General features: G+C 35.3%; 1 non-coding gene across 1 annotated transcript; it reads left to right on the forward strand.

The window, feature by feature from the left end:
• The first annotated feature begins 6,445 nt into the window (after positions 1-6,445).
• TRNAA-UGC (transfer RNA alanine (anticodon UGC)) lies at positions 6,446-6,518 on the forward strand. The gene has a single exon. It is a non-coding gene; the product is annotated as a tRNA-Ala (tRNA).
• Positions 6,519-15,956: the final 9,438 nt, after the last annotated feature.

Consider the following 15,956-nt stretch of genomic DNA (forward strand, 5'->3'; position numbering starts at 1 on the left):
CCCTTTTTTAAGCTTTTTTTTCTTTTTAAATTTAAAATTCTATAACATCAAGAACATGAGAAGATTTTCAAATCAAATATGACAAATAATAATGTTGTTACTAGCAAAAAAGCTAGTGTAATTAGCATGTATCTAGGATTCTAGATACGCAAGATACATGTATCTGGTGTGATGCATTCTAGATACGCGAGTGAGCTAAGAGTGCGGCGAGTGAGATGGAAGGGAGGTGAAGGCGCTACTGGATTTGTCTATGTTTACTAGATATACCTGAATCCACTTGAATAGAGTGTATTTAGAACAAATTAACCTAATTTTGAGTCCATGTATTTGGACGTACTAAAATCTGGTAAGATTCGTAATATTACAATGTAACATGCATTTAAGTAATTAGCTCATATACTAGTGAGATTGTCGTAAGTTACCCTTAAATAAATAGTTTGGCCCATGGACCGACCCTGCCTCGGCCCCAGTCAAGCCTCAAGGACCAAGGGCTTATATGAGTTGGGTTTATAAGCCCTAGTTTTAAATGGGCTTGAAAAATCCCATCCCAACCCTCCCCAATAACAAGTTTGGTTGGGCCGGCTCTACCTACCAATAATCCTCATGCAATGTATATATTGGGGGAAGGAAAAAGTAAAAGAAACTAAGAAATTTTTCGTAGTGGAAATATACAACATACTCCTACAACCAATACATTAATATTTGCAATTGTTTCAACTTCTTGGTGCATGTAAAATATGTGATTGATGAATTAAGATGAAAGGACTCTCTGTAGCTAACATATTTTTACTGTCAAATCATAACTCACTAAAATGGTCATTTTCTGTGTTGATGTTGTGTGCCATCAGAAAATCACAAACTAAGGGGTCATTTGGTTGCTAGTTAGCAAGATAAATTATTCATGTATTAAAACCAACATAATTAGTATTATATTTGGTATCATTTTGTTTGTTAATGTATAAAATTCTACACCAAGTATAGTGTTAGTTACATGTTTGCAATTCCGCATAAACAATCCCACATAGTTGATATATGAAGTTCAAACGAATTTTATGATACCTATCAAAAGAAAAGAAAGAAATTTATGTTATTATTTATGCAGGGTAGAAGATCAAATAACTATATATATGGATAACTAAATCGTGCCTAAATTTACTCTCTTAACTTTTTTAGATGTAGAGCTATAAATTTATTCTTTAAGGATTAATTCAATCAAACATTTCTTTTAATGGATATGTAAAATAATTGATTCAAAAAATTAAGTTTAAAACGGAATATAGAACTATCATAAACAGGAAAAGGAAAATAAATTAACGGGAAACAAGAAAAATCATAACCAACAAGATAGTAGATGTACTAATTAATGAGAAATAGAGACTTAACCTAATTTAATCACTCATTTGAACGACAAACTAAAAAATGAAACCTTTTATATATGATAATTAGGAAAAGTATATATAATATAGAATTAAATACTCCCTCTGTCCCTAATTAGTTGTCCACTTTTGAATTGACACACCTATTAAGAAAACAATTATTGACATAGTGAGTTAACCATTTTACCCCTATTAATTATTAAGTGGATGAATTAAAATTTAAGATTTTCAAGAAATTGTACCTTTTTCAAAATAATTAATTGAGGGTATAATAGGTAAAATTATTTTGTCCTTTCTTGATTTGTCAAAATGGACAAGTAATTAGGGACAACTATAAAAGGAAAAGTGGACAAGTAATTTGGGATAGAGGGAGTACCATTTTAAAGTCTTTTTCAATATAGAGTTAAATTTATTTATTTTTGTGATTATTTGAGTAATCGGACACCATATTAGTAAAAGTTGCCATCTTTATTTTGAATCCTCTTATATGCATTCCTTTTTCTTCCATTGATTATATTTGCTCCTATAATTTGGTGAATAATTGGTGGGAAAAAAGGAACATTGTAGTACAGGTAGCAATATTTTCTTAGAATTAACATCTTCTCTGAAGCTATATCTTGATATTTTGGAACAACAATAAGATAGATTTGCATGTGTACATGATGATTATTTTGCTTAGTAATAGTCTCTTTTGGTAGTTATACTAAGTTTGTGTGATACTTAATCTGAAAGTTGTATGGCAATTGTTTTGCTCTAAAATTATATATCTCATTCCCTATTGATGTATCAGATTGTAAATGGCTGGTTGGTCGGATCTTCTACAGGATTTGTTGAGGTTAATAGCTCATTATTTTGTCACATGTACTGTTCAAGTCTGGTTCACGCGTGTTTTTACTTAATGGAGGTCAGTATTACCAACTGTTCTTTGTTTGTTGCCATTTATGGTGGTAATTATAACTTGGCCTACTGCAAACTTGCGCTAAAAAGTGGATATCCATTTCCAAAACAGGGTACCTCGATGCCATCTTTTATCACTACCAAAAGAAATGCCTTTAATGACAATTATTTAGTGGAAAGCAATCATTTATTGGCTATTTATTCCTTTTGCTAAACAATTAGCAGCAATTAGACATTAGCTAGGGCTCAACAATTAGCAGCAATTAGATATTAGCAGGAAATAAGGACCTTTCACTGGCCATTCAAGAGAATAGCCACAAGTAGTTGGTTCTAAATAGAGTAATACAAGTAATTGAAAGGGAATTTTTCCTAGTTTTATCTTCCCTCCACCTTTTGTATGTTACTCCCTCTCAACATTTCCCTCCTTGTAAACCTAGAACAGATAAAAACCTAAAATCCTAGTCTCCTGTTATCCGATTTTTCAGTGTATCTGCAATTGTTTCATCAGGGATTTTGGATTTGTGGTGGATTTTAGATATTCTGGAGGGGTTATGATGTTTAAGAGGAAGGTGAGCTTGTTTCATCTGGTGGATGACTCGTTGGTGGCGGTGGAGAAAGCCAATGGAAGCTTAAATGGTGGAAACATGATGCCTTCGATCGACAAGTGGTACAAAAAGCCTTACTTCAGAGATTCAATGAGATTTTGTAGAAGAAGAAGACTCTTCCTGTATGGCATAAAAAAGAGGAGTTCTCAAGCTGATGAATATCCAATCACCTACCATGCCGTCTCCATCACCGGCTATTGTCAACAAGTAACCCCAATCATCTCTCCCTCCCTCACTCTATCTATCTCTATCTCTTCTTAACCTTGCTCTCGTCAGTTTCGATTGTGCCGGCTTACATACTCGAGTCCTAGGTTTTGTTTTGTTTTTCTCCTATTTTGTCTATTTTAATTTTTTGTTGATTTTCTATTTTTTGTAATATTTTCCGCCAGTGGTCTGCTTTAGATTATGTTCAATTTCTTTAATGATTCTTATAATACAAGTACTAAACAATGAGCATATAGTTATATGTTATGCGGTTGAGATGGAATATTTAGCATTGCCTCAGTGACTTCGAATATTTTAGTGGAGCGAGGGTTGTAATACTTTGCTATTTACTCAGTAGATGACAGTGCTTTTATAATTCTAGTGAAAATTATGCCTTTTTGTTCACTTTTACAATATGTGTACTGTCATTCTTTTGTGGATTTGGTAATAATTATGTTGGAGTAGACCCAAAAGCCTTCAAATTGGGGGACAAGAATATGTAATAAGTGGGTGACTGGTGGTTATTGCTTGGATTATGAAATACTGTTTCTGTTCTTTCATGGCCACTGATATATTGAAGTTTTTTTTTTTTTATGATTAGATAATGGATTTCATAGAAGGCATCAAGAAAGTGTAAGAAAGTCAAGAATGTTAAAGGCGAATTGACAGGGGGAAAATTGTTCCAGCTGCAGAGGTTTTTTTTTTCTTTTTTTTGAGAAAGTTAACATTTTATAGACAACAATACACCAATGGTGTATTTCAGTAGTAATTACATCAGGAGTATACAGTAAGCAAAACCAAAAGATCTATCATTTATACCCCTATTAAACTATCTAAAAAGTGAGTAATAGCCTCCACCTCTTTGGGGAGGACATGATTACACCAAAAATAAAGGGTTATAAGACGGTTCAACTTCAAACTCTGGAAAGGGATGCTCTTGTTTTCGAAGCATCTCTGGTTCCTTTCCTTCCAAATTGTCCACCAGATGCAAGCAGGGACAATCTTTCATCTCTCCTTGTGACCTGATGTATTCCCTTCTCTATTCCAGCATGCTAGAAAATCTGAGGTGTGTCTTGGCATGGACCAGCTGATTCCCCTTAAATTCAAAAAGACCTGCCACAATTTCTCTGTCACTCTGCAATGGAGGAAGAGATGGTTTGTTGTCTCTGTTTCTATTTCACAAAAAAAACACCTGGAGCATAGCTGTCTTCCCCTTTTCATTAAATTGTCCTGAGTTAGTACTGCTTCCCTAGCTACCAACCAGGTGAAACAAGCCACCTTGTGAGGTACATTTATTTTCCATATCATCTTCCAAGGCCATGGTAACAACATTTCAGCTGACCTGTCAAAATGTCTATAAGCTGATTTTATTGTGAACTTCCCATTGTTGGCCCTCAACCATTGTAAGCTGCCCTCCTTTGTGTCAAGGTTACTTGCCTGCTCCAAAGACTTGTAAAAATCTGCTAATTTGTCTATCGTGATTGATCATTGTATTAGTCAATTACTCGTATCTTCTATCAATTTATATTTTTGTTTTGTTAAGTTGCTTTCTTTTTAGCTTTTGTTTTTTTGCCTGGCAGATCGAGGCTTTCATCAAAATTCTTATTTGTAAGTTAATTTTTGGACTCGACGTGCTCCATTGCATATCTGGAGATTATAACATCTTTCCACAGACCTTGTTCTACAGAAGCAAACCTCCACAACCACTTCAAAAGGAGACTCTGGTTTTGGACTTTGAGATTCTTTGTGCCCATTCCCCCTTCTTTTTTGTTGTTTATCACCACTTCCCATTTCACCATGTGATATTTCTTTCCCCCCTCTCCATTTCCTTGCCATAAAAAGTTTCTCCTGATGGATTCTAACTTCTTTTAAACACTCCCTGGCATAGGGAATAAAGACATCATGTAGGTTGGCATAGCATCAAGCACACTATTAATTAGTGTCAATCTTCCACCCAAGGATAGGTATTGACTTCTCCAATTTACCAGCTTTTTTCAACAGGCTGCAGAGGGTTTTAATAACTCTAGACTTAAGAATGTAGCTTGGGGAAGAGATGCCTTCAAAGCATCCATTGTTTTTTTCTGTCCATACACACCAAAAAATGCAAGCTGGGATCATCTTCCATACTTCCCTGATGGGTTTTCCGACCTTCCACGAGCTCCAGCTAACCAGTGCATCTTTAATGCTACTTGGCATAACCCATTTTTTATCAAAACTGAGATGAACATATTCCATATGCCTGTGGCTGCTGTACAATGAAGAAGATGGTGTCTGTTGGCCTCTAGGGCCTGTTGACACACGAAGCATCTGTTGACAATGTGGATTTTTCTCCTGATGAGGCCGTCTTCGGTGAGGGAGGCTTCATGAAGGGCTAGGCTAGCCAGCTAAAACAAATCACCTTGGGGGGTAACTTGGTTTTCTAGATTAGCTTCCATGGCCAATTAACTAGCATTTCATTTTGAGTACATAGTGAATGGTATGCGGCCTTCACAGAATATTCACCAACTGCTTTATCCCCCTAAATGAGTCTGTCAGGTGATTGATCATTGATCTGAACAACACACCTAGTCTCTGCAGTAAACGTCTTGTAGTTCCCAATTTTGGTAGTTCCTCCGGAATTGAGGGATCCAAACATTTGGAGAAGAGGAAGACTCTCATCAAAAAGAGGAGTTCTCAAGCTGACTAATATCCAATCATTGGCGACGATGTCTCCGTCACCGGCTGTTTTCACCAGGTAATCCGAAACATCTCTCCCTAACTCTATCTTCATCTTTTCTCCCTTCGTTTTGATTTTTCTTTATTGTTGATGGCTCTCTTTCTGTCTTAGCTCTCAACCTTGCCTCTCGTTAGTTTCAATTGTCCTCTGCCTACATAACCGAGCCCTAGGTTTGTTTTCTTTTTCTCCCTTTTCTTTTTAAAGTTTCGTTTTTTTCATTGATTTTCTGTTTTTAATAAATACTTTGTGCATCTAGTCATCTGCTTTAGATTATGTTCACTTTCTTTAATGATTCTTATATTACAAGTACCAAACTATGTGTATATAGTTTTATGTTTATGTGGTTGAGATGGAATGTTTAGCGAGGGTTGTAACACTTTGCTATTTACTCAGGAAATTCCACTGCTTTATAATTCTAAACAGAAATTTTGCCATTTTATTCCCTTCTATAGCATACGTGTCGTTCTTTGGTGGATTTGGTAATAATTATGTTGGAGTACAATTTGGAGGACAAAAATATGTATATGTGGGAGACTACTCGTTATTGCTCCTTTGGCAGCAAGTTTCGTTTCTCTTGAATTTGAAAGTATTGTTTGTGTTTTCGTGGCTGCTGATTTGTTGAAGTCTATTAAATTCAATAGATAATAGGGGATGTAGCTCAAATGGTAGAGCGCTCGCTTTGCATGCGAGAGGCACGGGGTTCGATCCCCCGCATCTCCATTCACTTTCATTTCGTCTCTACCTCCACAAGGTAGGGGTAAGGTCTGGGTACATTCGACCCTCCCAAGATCCTACTCATGGAATTTCACATGGTATGTTGTTTATTAAATTTCAGTAGATACTTTTCATTTTCTTATATGTTTTTTCTCCTACCTGATCCTTTTCAGAAAATTGCTATTGTGCCAATTCCTCCATTCACAGAATGCCCTTATCAATCAAACTCCCTCTCTCTTGTACTGGTAGATGACAGTATTATGTCCCCTGTACCATCCCATCGTTTGGACCTTAGAGCAGGTCTCTGCAGATACTCTCGTTCTGGTAAAATTCTCAAGGTGGTGTTACTTTAAATAATCTGGTATTTTCAGATATTGTGATGCCAGCAGCTAAGTTTATATCTGACCACAGTGATCTGATGTGTGTGTAATGGGGAGGGGATTACAATATGGGAATCGAATCCTCACCAACAAAGTGGGAATTCAGGTAGCCAACCAACTAAACTACTAAGATTCTCTTGGTTTCATGGATTGATTTTCGCCTATCATATGATTTGTCATCATCCATGAGTTGCTTTCATGGCCAAAAATATCAGATTACCCTGATTGAAAGAAAAAGAAAAAAGAAAAACCACCTCTTAATAATAAGCTCCTTTAAAGTGTCAAAAAAATAAGCTCCTTTAGTAGATTCAATTACCTGAAGTCTCAAATACTAAATATCTGTTGCATAATTGGTCTCTCGGTAAATTATTAATTTACCTCAATTGAACTACAGAAATATCTAAAATATAGTAGTTTGGAGTGCAAAGTTCATGTTTATTTAAAAACAGATAAGAGTACATGCTAATATTATTCTAAAACATATTCCATATCTTTCTAAAGGTGATAAATTATGTAATCTTCTTGTTAGGTCATTTCTCTTAAAAGATTCAATCACCTGAAGATTCTCAGGAATTTTAACCCCAACACATACAAGCAAGTAAATTCATATTTTGTCGATGTATCTTTTCAGATATTGTGGTATCGAGTTAATGTATTGCCTGTCTGAAGTTGGGACCTCACACATTTGACATTTGTAACCTGGGGGTTGTGAAAGTCCAAATTGCAGTCTTTTTACTAGGCTGAAGCTGCATATGACAAGTTCCCCCTTATGCGAGCATAACTTACTTTTTCTGAAGGCAGTGTCTGCCCCTTTTACCAATTGTGAAGTTCAAGATTAGCTCACAGACTCGACCGGATATTCAAGTTATATATTGAACTTAACAAAGTCAGATTGGCAAAGAACATGTACTCCCTTCAAAATGCAGAAGGTGCAGACTTAGCCCATTTGGTTGCTGGCTTTGTTTAAGAGGGATTAAAACGATGGTGTTGCGTGTAGAATACAGCAGCTATTAGATTTGTGCATGCTTTCAAGTCTTCTGGTTTGTATTGTCTGTTTTTTTTGTTGCACTGTAAACAGCATCTAACTCTCAAGAGGCTGGTTGACATAAGCATGGAGTCATTACTCCTCTCTCAAAGCCATGGGTTTGATTACTCTGCAGGAGTTATCTGGTGGTGCCCAGTCTTCTTCCCGAAGGTGTATTCATTCTGTAGGTTCTTTGAATTGATCATAATCAAATGTTTAGTAATCAGGCTAGACCTGGAAACCTCCTTCCAGGTACACAGTAGTGTCTGTGCATGGAGGAATCACAAGACGAGTTGGAAATCCTACTTGTCTTGTGGCGATGAATCATAGCAAGTTTGAATGTGCAAATTGGAAATTCCATGAGAACAACATCGGTATATGAGAAGGATTAGCTGACAGAACAGCTTTACGGATTAAGATCCATGATTCTGAAGCCTTGCTGGGTCTATAATGTTCGGTGGTACTTTGATGTGGCAGCTGGATTTGAACACCAGAGAAGGGATGTAACAGATTGATTTCACCCTCGGTGATAAGCCATCCCATAGACTCCATACATTGTTTTCCTCTGGCTTCTGGAATCCTCTTCTTCAAAATCATCCCATAATAGAGACTGAAGAATCTTCTATATGTTTTTATCATCCTCTTCCTCAGCTAGCATTAGCCATAGAGTGACACGATTTGCAGACAGTGCGGAAATTAAGGTAGTCTTCAATCAGATTTATACGTCTAACGAAAAGATTTGTTAAATTTAACTGACCATTCCGCAAGGAGTTTGCATTAAAGGTATAAAAAAAAATTGACTTTCTTTTCATCATTTGATTATGGTCGAAAGATTTCACTCTCATTTTTAATGTTTTATACAGCTTACGTGGTTGATTAAACTTAATTTACAGTGTCTATATTAATCGTGATCGCTTTACACCATGGTTAAGATGTAATTTGGCCGAGTAGAACTAAACTGAAAAGGAGACGAACTTTGCCAGAATGCTGGCCATAAATAAATAACTTGTTGCCATTGAAAGGAGACTAAAACACCAGAAACGGAGACTACCAAAGCTAATGATATATTTACTCTCAGTTTTACCATTTCATTTCTACAAAATTTTAATACCATTTGTTACTGTAGATTTGCTTATGAACTGAAAAAAAAAAGGAGTCAAATTAAGAATCTCAATTGTTGACTAAAAGGCAAACAAACCAACATAGTTTATAATTTGAAAAAGGAAGAAAATTGACATATTTGGTAAGTGAAAAAGGACAACTAGTACTCACGATTATATTACAAATAAAAAAAAGAAAAAGTTAAGGAAACACCAAAAGGGATAATTTTGGCCAGAATCCCTTCATACATTAAAGATCATTTTCTCAACAATCTAGTCTAATAAAAGCAAAAGAAAAACTTCTGAAAATTGCTTGATATTCTACCAAACATGACTCTCACAGTGTGCTGCTTATCAGTGTTCACTGGAACTTCGCCTGTTGCTGCTGAAAAAGTAGGTTGATGAAGAAGCAGCAGTGTGCTTCTCCATCTTATCAGTGTTTGCCGGGAGCTCGATTCACATAAATTAGGTATTTTCCTACCATTTGCCCCAATATTATTAAATCTTTTCGGTAGCTAGGGCTTGAAAATGAGAACAATGGCTGATTGGCCGGAGCTTAACCGTGAATTGTTGGTTGTAATTGTTAGACGAATAAAGCTGATTGAGAATTACCTTAATTTCCGCACTGTTCGCAGATTGTGGCACTCAGTGGCCACCAAGGATAATTTTAATAGTAATTTGCCAAGGGTTCCATGGCTAATGCTAGCTGAGGAAGAGGATGATAAAACATGTAGAAAATTCTTCAGTTTATATAATGGCATGATATTGAAGAAGAGTATCCCGGGAGCCCGTGGAAAAAGATGTATGGAATCAATGGGATGGCTTATCACAGTTGGAGAAGAGGTGAAATCAGTCTATTGCATCCATTATCCGGTGTTCAAATCCAGTTGCCACATCAGAATAACACCAAACATTATAGACCCAACAAGACTTCAGAACCATGAACATCTATCAGCTAATCCTCTTCTCATACATCTGACTATGTCCTCATGGTCATTGAGGGAGACTACCAGTTCCTCGGTTTTAGGAGACCTGCGGATTTGTTATGGGATAGGAGTCAGTTATTCCATCTCAACCACACAACATACAACTATATGCAGTTTGGTACTTGTATTATAAATGTCACTAAAGAAATTGAACATAATCTAAAGCAGACCACTAGATGCACAAAAAATAATTAGAAATAGAAAATCAACAAAAACGGAGAAAAACAAAACCAGACCTATGACTCGAGTATGTAAGCCAGCGACAATAGAAACTCACGTGAGGAAAGGTTGATAGCCAAGAAAGAAAAGAGCCATCAACAATAAAGAAAAATCAAAACAGAGGGAGGAGAAAGAGATAGATTGAGTAAGGGAGAGGTGATTTGAATTACCTGGTGACGACAACCGGTGATGGAGAACTACTCTTTTTGATGCCATATGGGAAGAGTCTTCCTCTTCCCCAAAATTTCATAGAATCTCTGTAAGGCATTTCGTTCACTTGTTGATCGAAGGCGTCATGTTGTTTACACCATTTAAGCTTCCATTGGCTTTCTTTGCTGACGCCAACGACTCATCCACACATCAAACAAGTTCACCTTCCTCATATGCATCGTTCCCATCCAGAATATCTAAAATCCATCACAAATCAAAAATTCCTGATGAAAAAATTGCAGATATACTGAAAAATCGGAGAACAAGCAACAAGGATTTTGGGTTTCCGTCTGTTCTAGGTTTACAAGGAGGAAAATGAGGAGAGGGAGGGAATATACAAAAAGGTGGAGGGGAGATAAAATTAGAAAAATCTCTCTTTCAATTATTTGTATTACTCTATTTAGGACAAACTTTTTGTGGCTATTCTCGTCAATGGCCAGTGAAAAGGTCTTTATTCCCTGCAAATGTCTAATTGCTGCTAATTGTTGCACAAATGAAATAAATTACTGGCATTTAATTGATTGCCACTAAATAATTGTCATTAAAGGCATTTTTTCTGGCAGTGATAAAAGATGGCATCATGGTATCCTGTTTTGGAAATGGATATCCACTTTTTATCTCCAAGTTTAAAGAAGGCCAAGTTATAATTACCACCATAGATGGCGACAAACAAAGAGTTAACTTTGCTAGAGGCAGGACAAGAAGATAGGACAACTTTGAATAAAAGGCGTGTTGCCAGATCACTGGAAGGAATAAAGTCTGTCCATCATGGACTTCAAGCAAATATTCAGTTTCAAGCTTCTTAGCACAATACTTTCTCACATCGGGGTACTTATACCTCGGTGGAAGGGTGATTTCAACCCTAGTGATTAGGTTAGACAGATTTAGGAGTCTTTTTCAATAGAAAATTAGAAACTAACCATCCAAGGGACGAACCGTGAAACTCCTTCTTACCAAGGACCTCCGGGATCTCAAGATAGTAAACTACTCTTCTTTCATGTATGCTAATAAGAAACTTTTCATATTTTTCATTTTTACTATCATCATGAGGCAGCAGCAACCATGGCTGAACTCCCTTAATACTAGAAATAGTTGGTAATACTGACCTCCATGAAGTTCAAACACATGTGAACTGGACTTGGTATATGTAACAAGACAATGACCTATCAATCTCAGCAAATCCTGTGGAAGCTCCGACCAACCAGCCATTTACAATCTGAAACATCAATAGGGAATTCGATATATAAGATTAGAACAAATTAACAACCATAAAACTTTCACAGTATCACACAAACTTAGTATAACAACCAAAAGAGATGATCACTAAGAACACATGTCATTTGTTACAATCCGGAAACTAATCACAATGAGTACATATATATCAATCTTAATGTTGTTTCAAAACATCAAGATATAGCTTCAGAGAAGAAGTCAATTCTAACACCCATACTACAATGCTCCTTTTTTTCCCACCAATTATTCACCAAACTTACAAGGTTGATTCTAGCTCATTGAAGTGCAATGCCAAATCATAGGAGTAAATATAATCAATGGAGAAAACCGGAATTCATACGAGAGGATTCTAAATAAAGATGGCAACTTTTACTAATATGGTGTCCAATTCCTCAAATAATGGCAAAAAAGTTAACTTCACTCTCCAACAGTGACAGTTTATATTGCTGCTTGACAAATTCCTCAGGAAATAATAAACCATAAGGTTCTAAAAAGCTACAGCTTCACTACCACCAATTAAGTAATTCTTCAAAAACCAATATCAAAAGAGCACTGGGAGCTATAATAGTCAAAGAGGTATCAGAAAACTGTTGTATAACATGAATCTGAAAATATATACAAAGGCAGCAAAGAAGATTTACCCAAAAAAAAATTAATAGCTTAAACAGCCACTATCAGCTTGTCGAACAATTGAGATGACCTACCAATAACAAGGATGGATGCACGAGGTTTTATAGCCTTTACGATTTCTAGTTAGGATACATTTTCTTTCCCCAACCTGATCTGGTTTTGGATTTTGAAAGTAGACCACATATTACCAAAAGTAACAGTATTTTTCCGTTTTACCAAACATAAGAGGATTTCTCTTTCAAGACATCAACGAAATCAGGCTTCAAATCTCGCTCACAAGTTCATGCAGATTCTGTGAGAAGTATGTCTATAATTATATAAATCTTGTATGAAGTTCATGTTGGTTTCTGGAAAAAGACTATACATGTTGTAAGCAATATGTTTATAACTGTATAAATCTTACACAAAATATATAAAGTATGTATAAAATTTGTATTAAAATGTTATTCTTCAAACATACAAAAGCATACATCTTAAAAACATTTTTTATAGAACTAATTATACAATGCACAACTTATTTACAACTTTCACACAACATTCAATACAACTACAACAATTACTGGTAGACACGAAAATTCAAATAGTCTAATCCAAAGTTCTAAAATATAAGACAAAATTCTAGTGTCATTTAATGAAAAACTTAAAATTTGAAAATTGTTTACTATTCCTAATGTCACGACTATATAAGGAAATTACTTTTCTAAATGTTAATTGTAACATTGTGATACGTATAGTAGTTTTTTAACGGTTACAAGAAGACCTTTGTTGAAAAATTAAAATGAATTGTAGCTTGAAATAAAAAGGTGATGATATGGAAAGAAGATTGAATGCATTATTATGTCGCTATATGGGAAAATTATAAATTTGTATACAAAAAAAGACTTTAAAATGGTATTTAAATATGCATAGTATATACTTGTTCTAATTATCATAAATAAAAAGTTCAATTTTTTTAGATTTTAGTTTGAGTTGTTCCAATGAGTGACTAAATTAGGTTAAGTTTCTATTTCTCATTAATTAGTACATAACCTACCTTTTTGGTTCCGATATTTCCCGCTTCCCGGATATTTATTCTCCTTTTTCTGCTCTTAATTTATTTCAATCAATTACTTTTAGGTAACTAAACACCGTACTTGGTGTGTTAAATTTTATACATAGCAAATAAATGCTACCAAACATAGTACTAATTATGCTAGTTTTAAAACATGCCTACTTCAACTTCCTAACCAGCATCCAAATGATCCCTTAGTTTATGATTTTCTGATGACAGAACATCAACTCGAAAAATGACCATTTTGGTGAGTTATGATTGAGAATAAAAAATGTTTTAGCTATAGAGAGCCCTCTAATATTTATTTTCATTCACATATTTTTCATACGAAAAGTGAGGCAGCAAGAAGTTGAATCAATTGCAAATATTAATGTATTGGTTGTAATAGTATCTTGATATATTTCTACTAATAAAAATTCATTAGTTTCTCTTTCTTCTACCTTTTCTTTCCCAATTTATATTCATTGGATGAAGATTACTTGTAGGTATGACTTGTTTGTGAAGCACATGCTTATCATCATTCATTTCATAAAACAACAAAATACTTCTTAATCTCAAATTAATTTGCATATCGCTCTATTTCTGCCCCCTTCATTATCACTACCTTGAAAATACCTGTTATTGATACATTTTACGACAAGAAACCCCCTTTCTCGAAGCTTGAACACGGACCTTCTAATTGTAAAGAGGAAATAAGAGGAATGGGACAAATACTATTGATAACTCAAAGGAGTCCTTTGAGCTTCAACAGTATCATGATCACATTGTCTCACAATATCTAACACAATATGATAAGCTAAAGTTAGATAGTAGTTGAGCAATAGCAACAATTCCACCTTATACATGTATCAATTAAAATACAACATGCTTTAGCAATAAACAACAAAACTAACTTACGCCAGATGTGTAGCTGCAAATTATGCTACATTCTTGAATATCCACGATAACTTGAGTCATAGGTTTGTGCTTCTAACCCTTGTGGTTCGGCCCTTCCCCGAAGCCCGGGCATAGCGAGAGCTTTAGTGCACCGGCTGCCTTCAAATGCATGTGCTTCTGGGAACAATTCTCAAAAATCTTATGAAGATCAACAGATGTAACTGGATTTGATGGATCAAAGGATGCCTGACAGTAAATAAACGGCCAAAAGCTATATCAAGAATAAATGGGACACAACAGTTAAAGAGTAATATTTCCTCATATCCTACTCTGAAGAGTGTTTTTTGAACTTCAAGGTTTCAGATTCCATGGATTTACTCAAATTACAGATTAGAAATTCCAGTGTACAAAACTTCTCATGTTAATGGGGAGTTAAACATGCAAAATTGCCGACAAGACACATGCAAACAGTCAAAATCTTTATGTAGTTAACCAAATAGTGGAATAAATTATTCAAGTACCACGTACCTGTTCTAAACTCAACAAACATGATGAACAAGATTTATACCAAGTATGTTTACATAAATATTTGCTAGCCTGTTATTTTCTAAGTACCGTGACTTAACCAGTCCAATAAGGTAGGATATGCTATGTATAGAGGGTTAACATAACAGAGAAACAACAAGAAACAGAATAATGATAAAACCATATCACTATACAAGTATGGATATCATCACTTCAAACAAAACTTAGCATGCAATAAAAGAGAAAAACAAAAGAGAACCAATCAATTTAGTCTCAAGTCACACAACATTAAGGGTCCATAACAACAGTAAACAATCTACTTCTTGCATTTAATTGTTTCTCCATCAGTATATTTGTCATCATTTTTTCCTAATCTTAATGGCATCATAGAAATGTTGATCCTCCTAAGAGGCTTCCAAGTAATCCACTCAGACATCAGAAAGTTCCATTATATTCAAAAAGAAAATTTATTTACAAATCTGTTAAAGATGTTCACATTTTATTAATGAGTAGAAACTTCCAAAAGAAAACACTAAGGAAAATTACATTTTCTTTGATAAATCCTTCAGCGATCCAACACAACATACCTTGAAGCAAGCTAACAACTAGTGAGAGTACCTTTGTCCAATTATATGAAAACCAAAAAGATGCATCAGCCAGGTCTGAAGATAAATGACATGTTGTGAATACTATTTAAAAAAATCTAGTTGACTTCCGGTGTAAAACAAGAACATATAGAATCACAAAAAGAGTAAATATAGAAAAATGGCTCACTCAACAAGGATTTGGTGTGACCCAAATTGGAGGACAGACGCGGCTGAGGGGAACACCATGTAATGTGGCTGGGTACTGCCATCTGCTAAGTTGAACACCCCCATGTCCAAGCCACCACCTTCTTTAAACTGGAGGTATGCACCCAAACAATCATTTGTTATATAAATATGATCGGGCTTGATTCCCGGAAGTTGAGAAGCTTGGACCCAAAGAGAAGCATCACACCCAAGAAAAAAGCTTTGTCCCCTAAATCCCTAGCCGCAATAACCGATTGCATAAAAGTTGCCACTGAAATATAACGCATCATTGATATGTCCTTGATAGGTAAACTTTTTAATCCTGGTCCATAAAAAATCTCCTGGTCTGCATAAACTGAGCGACTGGACATTTTCCCTCAATTACCATGAGAATGTAATCAGACGTATCAATAAGAATT

The sequence above is a fragment of the Solanum tuberosum genome, unplaced genomic scaffold, assembly GCF_000226075.1.
Source record: "Solanum tuberosum cultivar DM 1-3 516 R44 unplaced genomic scaffold, SolTub_3.0 scf00048, whole genome shotgun sequence".
In the NCBI taxonomy this organism is placed as follows: Eukaryota; Viridiplantae; Streptophyta; class Magnoliopsida; order Solanales; family Solanaceae; genus Solanum; species Solanum tuberosum.